Source organism: Schistocerca piceifrons, chromosome 1 (genome assembly GCF_021461385.2).
Source record: "Schistocerca piceifrons isolate TAMUIC-IGC-003096 chromosome 1, iqSchPice1.1, whole genome shotgun sequence".
NCBI lineage: Eukaryota > Metazoa > Arthropoda > Insecta > Orthoptera > Acrididae > Schistocerca > Schistocerca piceifrons.
This window is the reverse complement of record NC_060138.1, coordinates 25357374-25367852: the sequence shown is the minus strand read 5'-3', so window position 1 is coordinate 25367852 and position 10479 is coordinate 25357374.

Below are 10479 nucleotides of genomic sequence, written 5' to 3'. Positions count from 1 at the left end.
CATACGAGCCCTAATCTCTCTTATCTTCGCTGTCCTTCCGCGAAATGTACTACGGTGGCACTATAAACGTTCTGCAGTGGCCTCAGATGCCGATTTTCTAAATTATTCAATAGTGCTCCTCAAACAGAACGTCGTCTTCCATCAAAAGATTCCCTTTCGAGTTCACAGTTGCCTTTTGAGTTCACGGAGCATTACCTTAATACTCGCGCTTTGATCGAACCTGCGGGCAATCTAGCAGCCCGCCCTTGAATTTCTTTGAATTCTTCCTTTAATCCGACGTATTAGGAATCCCAAGCACTCCAGCAGTATTCAAGAATGGGTCGCATTAGTGTTCTGCATGTAGTCTCCTTTACAGATGAGCCATACTCTCCTAAAATTATACCAAAAAATCTTTGTCGACCATTTGATTTCCCTCCTACCGTCCTTATGTGCTCGTTCCATTTCGTCTCGCCTTGCAACGTTACGCTTACAAGGGGAGGCATCGACGTTGGGATCACAGATTTGCTTAAAACTTTGCACACCTTTAGTAGACCATTAAAACAACGTAATGTACACGTAGTAAGGTGCGCTACTCTGGCAATTCAGAGAAAATCGCGAGAGATGGTTTACGCGTCTATTATACGGCTTATGCATCTATGCGTAGGCGTCGGACCTTAAAAAGAGTCCATCGTGGTCAAGTAAATAGCATTCGAGCTTCGTAAGACGAACGTGTATGAGGCGGCGTTTCGACTCACCTTCAATTTTAATTATTAATTTATTTTTTGATCACTAGTCATTATTTAATTCATATGACTTTGGAGAGGTAATATGATGAAAAGAAAAAAAAGGCGCGTATTTGTATCAAGTATTTGCATGAAGTTTCAGTTTATGTTTTCCATGTCTGTCTGACAAATAACGTGCTGCAATGTGTTATGTCGAGAGCACATCCGAAGAGTAATTGTAGATTACTCTTGTGGTATGGCACACTGTGACTTACTGTCTTATTGATTGTGAATAACGTCACTTGCATCATTGTTTGAGGTTTGACTTTGGCTTTACAAGCCTGTCCCTCGTCCTTGAAAATTTAGTTACAAATACTGAATAATCAAATAACATATGAAATTCACTAAAACTTCATGAAGATGCACGTGGTTTTTTTCATTACATTGCCTCTCAAATGCCATATAAATTAAATAATGTGACCAATGATGAAAAAAATAGCTTAAAAAGTAAGTGATTCGAAAGGTCCACGAGTCACTTGCGAAGCGCGAACGCTAACCACATAACAACATTGATACTTACAGCCACCACATTCGTGCAGGTACATCACGTACGTAGTAGTCGGGTGAGCCTTCTCTTGCGATTTTTTCGGAACTGCCAGAAGAGTGCACCCGACTGCTTGCACATTACGTTCTTTTAATGGCCTACCGAAGGTGTGCAAAGTTTGAAGTAAATCTGTGAGCCCAACGTCGCGGTCCTCCCCTTGTTAGACATTTAATGGAGGTGACTGTGTCAAGCGGTACACTGCTACCTCTGTATTCAAACTTCACTGGGTAATTTTTCCTACTAATCTGCACAGGAAACAAAATCCAACTCCTCGAAAGACTTGACATAGCAGCTCCATACTTCCGTGACATACTTGAGAGAAGGCACTGGTGGTAATTATTCAGTGTGCTGTGGTGTCGATGGAAGTACTGCATCTGTCTAGATGGAAGACTAGTCTGAATTCTTGAGGATCGTGCTCTTTGAGGAAAAAGAGCTTATAACACCTAATGGCGCCTGTGGACAAAATGGTTCAAATGGCTCTGAGCACTTTGGGACTCAACATCTGAGGTCATCAGTCCCCTAGAACTTAGACTTACTTGAACCTAACTAACCTAAGGACATCAAACACATCCATGCCAGAGGCAGGATTCGAACCTGCGACCGTAGCGGCCTCGCGGTTCCAGATTGAAGTGCCTAGAACCGCTCGGCCACTCCGGCCGGCGCCTGTGGACACAGACTGCGCAATTAACTGGATTTTGTCGCGATTGTGTTGCACTCCGACGGCGGCTGGACGATGGTGGGATTCGCGAGGTTTCAGCGGTGTACGCCCGCTGCTGTTGATCCAGGTGGTCGAGACAAGACGCGCTTGCTGGTTCACGCTTGAACCGCCAAGTCGCGAGTTCGCAGCGGGACGCCGCAGTAGCTGATTGGATTGTGTCAAACGGGCATATCTGATTACTGTGCATCCTGGCAGTTGTTTTTATTCTTGAATCACACACTTCATGTGTGCAATTTCCAGTTGGTTCACTTGGGATATGGAGACCATTAAGATCTCAAATTGGTATTCCAGTGAAGAAAGCCATTTAATGGAAAGAGGCATTTATTCAGTGACTAGTTTCCAATATTCGGTACGGCAGGGCAGGCAGATGAAACGGTCAACCCGGCGAGTATATCGTCTTGGAGGTCACAGTCGGAGGGCTATAACTGGCGAGGAAAATGCGTAATGCATAATGTCTCTGCACAGACATCCCCTGCGAGGTTGAGGTCACCTGGTATCTCGAAATAATGCTATCTATGACAACTAATTACAGTATGATAAACCACATAATTTTTGTGCTGCTCAAGATGCTCTTCGTCAACACAAGATTTAGACTAGTTTCCAATATTCGGTACGGCAGGGCAGGCAGATGAAACGGTCAACCCGGCGAGTATATCGTCTTGGAGGTCACAGTCGGAGGGCTATAACTGGCGAGGAAAATGCGTAATGCATAATGTCTCTGCACAGACATCCCCTGCGAGGTTGAGGTCACCTGGTATCTCGAAATAATGCTATCTATGACAACTAATTACAGTATGATAAACCACATAATTTTTGTGCTGCTCAAGATGCCCTTCGTCAACACAAGATTTAGAAAAAATTGCTAAAATTGTTGGTGAATAACGGAACAAACCTTGTGGCTTGCGCTAGAGATCATCAAATGTACAGAGAGGAATGTGAAATCAGGATAGGGACAAAAGAAAACAGCGGGAAAGGGACTTCTCGCCGTACTGCAGCTGCTTCCGTCGAAACTTGCTGTGCGATTATGCTGGGACAACAAACAGTTAGAAGAATTCTTAAAGTGATGCAGCTACATGCTGCAACAAGAATGAAATTTGAGGCCTCCTTCCCATTATGGGAGAAACTAATCCACAGTATCCGATTGTAAGTGAAAATAGCGGTTGCACGAGAACAGGAGAAAGGAATACAGCAGAAGGAGAATGGACAGCTTTGAGAGATGAAATTATGAAGGCAGCAGAGGATCAAGGGCTAGCAGAAATCCTTAGTTAACACAGGAGTTATTGAATGTAACCGATGAAAGGAAAAAATATAAAAATGCAGTAAAAGAAGAAGGTGGAAGAGAATAGAAACGTCTAAAAAACGAGACTGACAGAAGGTGCGAAGTGGCTAAGGAATAATATCTAGAGAACAAATGTAGGGATTTAGAAGCATACTGCAAATCACCATGAGAAAGATGGATACCACCTATAGGAAAATTACAAAGGACTTTGGAGAAAGGGAAACAACCAGTATGAATAGCAAGAGCTCTGACGAAAACTTGTCCTAAGGAAAGTAGAAAAGCTGAAACCTGGAAGGACTATATAGAATTTGATAGAGCACTGAAAGAGTCTAAAAAGGGCCCCGGGAACAGACAACATTCCGTTAGAAATACTCACAGCGTTGGGAGAGCCAGCCATTACACAGTTCTTCCATTTGATGAGGAAGATGTATGAGACAGTCGAAATACCCTCAGACTTCAAGAAGAATATAAGAATTCCAATTCCAAATAAAGTAGATGCTCACATTTGTTAAAATTACCGATCACTTTGGATGCCGGAGAAATGTAGGAATACACAATGCAATACTGGCCCTGCGAATTCTCACAGAAGATAGGTTAAAGAGATGCAAATCTACATTTGCAGCATTTCTAGACTTAGAGAAAACTTTTGACAATGTTGACTGGAATACTATCAAATTTTAAAGGTAGCAAGTTCCGCATTATAAGTTATCCCAGGATGCGAAATTTTATGTATTCTATTCTCTACAACATTTTGTAGTTTGTCGCTTACAACGAGCAAAGCTTCAGCAACACTTTGAAAACATTTAGAATTTTGCCATGTTGAATACGCTGCAATAAACTGTGAAACCTTATTTCTTAGTTTATGTGATACTTTCCGCTGTCAGCCATTGGAAGGACTGATTTCCTCTCACAACCGAAAAAGCAATCTTATATCCCTGTCTGCCGTTTGTGTCAAGTGAACTGGTTTTACGTATTCCACTGTCCTGATGGAAGAGGCACAGTTCTGAGTTGTATGGTGCGTATTACTGGTAGACCGTGATGAAGGTAAAGTCTGTGAGGCAAGGCAGACGACAATTTTTGCTCACTGCGTGTTCGCCTTTCCCTCACGTTGTTCGAGAGTGGAACGGTAGAGAAATAGATATAAGATGGTTCGATGAACTCTCTGCCTTGCATTTAATTGTAAAATGTAGAGGAATCTTGTAGATGTAGATAAACACAATTAAATTTTTTAGTGTTTATGAAGGTATTAAGTAGTTCATGTGAAGGCATTGCTTTACTAACCCGCCAAGCAAGCTGTAGTTTCTTGTAAGCTATCGTCTCAGACTGCTATTGCCATACGATTAAAAGAGTCCTTACCAGAAGCTTTTATAGAATATTGTAACCACGTTACAAACATCTTAAATTCTACCCACGTTTTACCCTAGAACACTGGGGGCGGGGGGCAATATGTCACATTGTTACAAAAACCATAGTAAATTTTACTATTACATTCTTTATTCAAAGAAAGTCATAATTTATAGTTTATGCACAAGTTAATTATAATTATAAGGTCTCCAACGGTATGTCACCTACAAAATGAGTACAAAATGTCCTATTTTACATACAATAGCAGACTGGCGGCAATCGCAAATTGGTATCAACTGCAATAGTAAATTTTACAAGCGTTTAATAATTTAGGGTAAGGTAGAAGGATGGCCATAATTTTTTTGTGTTCACTGCCTGTACGGAACGCTAACCGGAGTCATTCGGAGAAGACTGTCGATCTCAAGCACGCTGTGAGACTGTAATTTTAATGATCCCAACGCACTTGTGCTGTCATCACAGAGCAGTGTATATTTTTATCGTCACAGTACAGTCCAACTGATCTTCTCTAGGTCGACCATATGCTTCTGAATTCAAGGAGCGATAATCCGTTCAATTATCTCGCATCTTCGACAAAAAAAATTGCGAAACTGCGTGTCAGAGGTTTATTTGTTGGACCGGTCAAGCTAGGATGGGAACACTGTGCCAACCTAGTAGTACATATTTCAAGTAGCACACTATCACTTTCTTCCGTATTATGCCAAAGTTCAAATGATGCTACGCTGTGCAGTGGTACAAAAATTGAAGAACGACAATTCTGATTTATCCTTGTTGACTAGAAATATCGTTGCCTTGAACCTTCCAATTAAGCTCCCGACTGTGCAGCGACAGCTCTCCACATTACCAGGCCAGAAAGGCTACGCGAGTGGGGTGATGACTCAGCAAGGCGGGGTAGTTGAGCGGTAAAAAGTGAGGTGTTTCTTTTTTTCGTATCGAGCAGGTGAGGTTCGAGAATAAGGTGCAGACGTCAGCCGCACATTCATAAAGCGCCAGAAACATGGCACACGGTAAGCATTAATTGTTGTTTATGATGACTACTTTAACAGAAAACTTTGTTGATATCCGTACTGCATCAGGCTTTAGAAATGAAGGAATGACAAATGAAGGTGAGTTAGCTCGATGTATTACAAAGCAATGCACGTGTATTTATTTACATGTAATACAAGAACGTACCATCAGTATACGTACCCTCATTCGTCACTAAAACATTTGTGCCTCTAAGGTTCTGGTGGAAAGTCTTCCTTCGAACTCGCTCTCTTGCATTCTCTTTGTTTCAGTTTCGAGAGGGAACTTGAGGAGTAATGGATTAGTTTTGAGTGTGGTCGTCCACGAGACTATCACAAACATTCTGCTGCCGTTACCCAAGTAGTTTCACGGAACAGGGAGCGGGAAGTTCATTCAGTAATGAGGCGCATCTATAATTCATGTGCGTCCAGCAACCCTACTTGTGCTTCTGTATACGTATAGTTCTCTTCGTACAGGGAGTTTTCGTGATGACGATAAGAACCTTCAGATACTGAACCCTGGTCTGGAGACGACTGAGTTGATCGCTAACAAGTATCCACTGCTGGTCACAACAATGAGAGTACAATTTTACGACGTTTCATGTAACAGGCGAAATTTATGCATCATTATTACTTATTCTGTTCAGGCTTGCAAACACACGATAGTTTCCGCCGTAGTTAGTAGCCGTTTACGTATCTACACTCCTGGAAATGGAAAAAAGAACATATTGACACCGGTGTGTCAGACCCACCATACTTGCTCCGGACACTGCGAGAGGGCTGTACAAGCAATGATCACACGCACGGCACAGCGGACACACCAGGAACCGCGGTGTTGGCCGTCGAATGGCGCTAGCTGCGCAGCATTTGTGCACCGCCGTCGTCAGTGTCAGTCAGTTTGCCGTGGCATACGGAGCTCCATCGCAGTCTTTAACACTGGTAGCATGCCGCGACAGCGTGGACGTGAACCGTATGTGCAGTTGACGGACTTTGAGCGAGGGCGTATAGTGGGCATGCGGGAGGCCGGGTGGACGTACCGCCGAATTGCTCAACACGTGGGGCGTGAGGTCTCCACAGTACATCGATGTTGTCGCCAGTGGTCGGCGGAAGGTGCACGTGCCCGTCGACCTGGGACCGGACCGCAGCGACGCACGGATGCACGCCAAGACCGTAGGATCCTACGCAGTGCCGTAGGGGACCGCACCGCCACTTCCCAGCAAATTAGGGACACTGTTGCTCCTGGGGTATCGGCGAGGACCATTCGCAACCGTCTCCATGAAGCTGGGCTACGGTCCCGCACGCCGTTAGGCCGTCTTCCGCTCACGCCCCAACATCGTGCAGCCCGCCTCCAGTGGTGTCGCGACAGGCGTGAATGGAGGGACGAATGGAGACGTGTCGTCTTCAGCGATGAGAGTCGCTTCTGCCTTGGTGCCAATGATGGTCGTATGCGTGTTTGGCGCCGTGCAGGTGAGCGCCACAATCAGGACTGCATACGACCGAGGCACACAGGGCCAACACCCGGCATCATGGTGTGGGGAGCGATCTCCTACACTGGCCGTACACTACTGGTGATCGTCGAGGGGACACTGAATAGTGCACGGTACATCCAAACCGTCATCGAACCCATCGTTCTACCATTCCTAGACCGGCAAGGGAACTTGCTGTTCCAACAGGACAATGCACGTCCGCATGTATCCCGTGCCACCCAACGTGCTCTAGAAGGTGTAAGTCAACTACCCTGGCCAGCAAGATCTCCGGATCTGTCCCCCATTGAGCATGTTTGGGACTGGATGAAGCGTCGCCTCACGCGGTCTGCACGTCCAGCACGAACGCTGGTCCAACTGAGGCGCCAGGTGGAAATGGCATGGCAAGCCATTCCACAGGACTACATCCAGCATCTCTACGATCGTCTCCATGGGAGAATAGCAGCCTGCATTGCTGCGAAAGGTGGATATACACTGTACTAGTGCCGACATTGTGCATGCTCTGTTGCCTGTGTCTATGTGCCTGTGGTTCTGTCAGTGTGATCATGTGATGTATCTGACCCCAGGAATGTGTCAATAAAGTTTCCCCTTCCTGGGACAATGAATTCACGGTGTTCTTATTTCAATTTCCAGGAGTGTAGAAGCGCTCAGCCGATAGTTTCATATCACGTGTTCGTGAGAACGAGAATCCCAGGAGGTGATGCTATGGCAGACATTGTAACTTTAGTTGTTATGAATGCCAATAAGCAGACTAGGATAATCCTTGCAAATCGCGTGTCACTTTGCGTAAGCAGACGCACTAAATGATACTATCAATACATGATAATCACGCCATCGACAGGTACAGTTATTCGCCAGTGTACCGTTTTATCCGGTTAGGAGAATGCGGTGTTAGTGATTTCGGTTTGTTAATAGACAATGCTTCGTACAAGACCTTGATTTTCATGTGGCTCTGAGTACTATCGGACTTAACATCTGAGGTCATCAGTCTCCTAGAACTTAGAACTACTTGAACCTAACTAACCTAAGGATATCACACACATCCATGCCCTAGGCAGGATTCGAACTTGCGACCGTAGCGGTTGCGCGGTTCCAGACTATAGCGCCTAGTACCGCTCGGCCATTCCGGACGGCTTGATTTTCATACAGTGATAAAATCCACTTGTAACAGTCACACCCTTATTTGTTTTATAATTAAATGTTATGAGGTTAAATCGTTTATATTAGTAAGAATACGTTGTCTGAGATCACTAAAAGAGCACTGAAAGAACTGAGTCGAAACGAGGCCCCGATATCTACTATGAACTACTGAGATTCTCGAGAGCCAGCTACGACAAAATTAATCCACCTGGTTTGTAAGATATATGAGACACGAGAAATGGCTTCACACTTCAACAAGAATGTAATAATTCCAATTCCAAAAAAGACTGGTGCTGAAAGGTGCGATCAAACATCAGTTTAATAAGTCATGGCTGCAGTTGTTTATATAAGAATGAAAAAACTGGTAGAATCCGACATCGGGGAACATCTGTGTGACGTTCGGAGAAATGGAGGAAATACGCGAGGCAATCCCGAGCCCGAGACTCATCTTAGAAGTTAGGTTGAAAAATGACAAACCAACAATTATATCTTTTGTAGACTGACAGAAACCTTTTGACTCTCTTTTAAAATCTGGAGGCAGAAGAGATAGAGTGCAGGGAGTGAAAAGCTTTCTAAAACTTGAATAGGAAAAAAGACTGCAGTTATAGGAATGAAACTCAGTAGTTGAGAAGTGCGTGAGACAGAGTTACGATCTTTCCCCGACGTTATTCGATCTGAACGGTGAATGAAACAAGGCTAATAGAATGAAGTCGAATTAAAAGCAGTCGATCACTTCTGCTATTTCAGCAGCAAAACAACATTATCGCTGAATTACTGGAAATCAACTGACGGAAAAAGAATGCAGCACCAAAAAAAAATTAACATAAAATAATGAAATTTCGCAAATGCATTTATCTAGGTGATATAGTCAAGTGATTAACATTGCAAGATCACTGGTTAATGTAAGCGCTAGATAAGTCATTACAAATGTGAAATTCTGATATATTAATAACCGATTTTAGAGCCAGAATATTGAATGTAAGCATGCAAACGTGCATTCATTGTGTTGGGAAGGTGCCGGATTTTGGGTTGGAATTCGAGGTCTGTAACATTTGGTAGGTCAGTGCTAGGACGGTTAATGCTGTTTGTGCTGACGCAGGAGTTGTCGTCCGATGGTGTCCCAAATGTGCTCGATAGGAGACGTATTTGATGATCCAGTACGCCAAGGCAACTCGTCGAAAATCTGTAGAGCGCGTTGGGTTATAACAGCGATATGTGGGAGAGCGTTAGTGGCGGACGGCAGCCCGATGACTTTCATAACCCCACCAACTGAGCCCTGGGATGGAAATACTGTACCCACCCATTTGCGTCTAGAGTTACCCATGCGCAAGACGTGGGACCAACCCACGAATCATCTAGAGGTATATAGAAATGGCCTAAAAATCATATACAGGCTGGCCAGCACATTTATTTATTTATTTATCGTAGACCACTGTCTTCATTACAACAATGGACCGTTACAAACAGAACTACATGTGTGTGAACTTTCATGATAATCTACTTATTTTCTCATCTCCCCCTTTTTTTTTGTTTAGAATATGAATTAGTTCTACATTGTCTATAATACGATTTTTCCCTTATTTTTTCTGCTAGTATCAATCTCTCATTTATATGGCTACCAATCGTTTCCTTGTGGCACCTCTGTTCACCCTTGGGCCTTCCTTTACTGTGAGCGATAATTTTTCGTTATTTAAAATTAACTTGAGAAATTTGCACTTATTACTGTATCTACTGCTATTACTACTGTTACAAGGCCGTGTCCTACTTCCACAATGACACAATGTTACTCTTACAGTTTCAGGCAGCAGCAGCCGTCCGAAACAGGCGCAGCAACAGGGAAGTAACGATTTTTACGAGTTCCTAACCAGGAACGAATTTTATAATATCATCTGGGTGCTTTAATAGTTTAGTTTATTGAGTTTCTGCATGTTAATTTAACATCTAATAGCCATACTTCTTGCGCTTCCGTTTGCGTCAGAAAGCAAACCTATTTTGTGATATACAGTATTAAAAGTTCCTTATCACGGGCGAATTATTTAGTTTCACATGAGTGCTTTGGTAGTCAAGTTTTTGAATCTCTGCGATTTAATCTAATTTATCAGACACAATTCCTGCGTTGCCGTCAGTGTCTGCAGTAGAGGTCCGCAGTACGTGCCGTTAGTCCGTTTATCTGGGTATCTTAGTTTG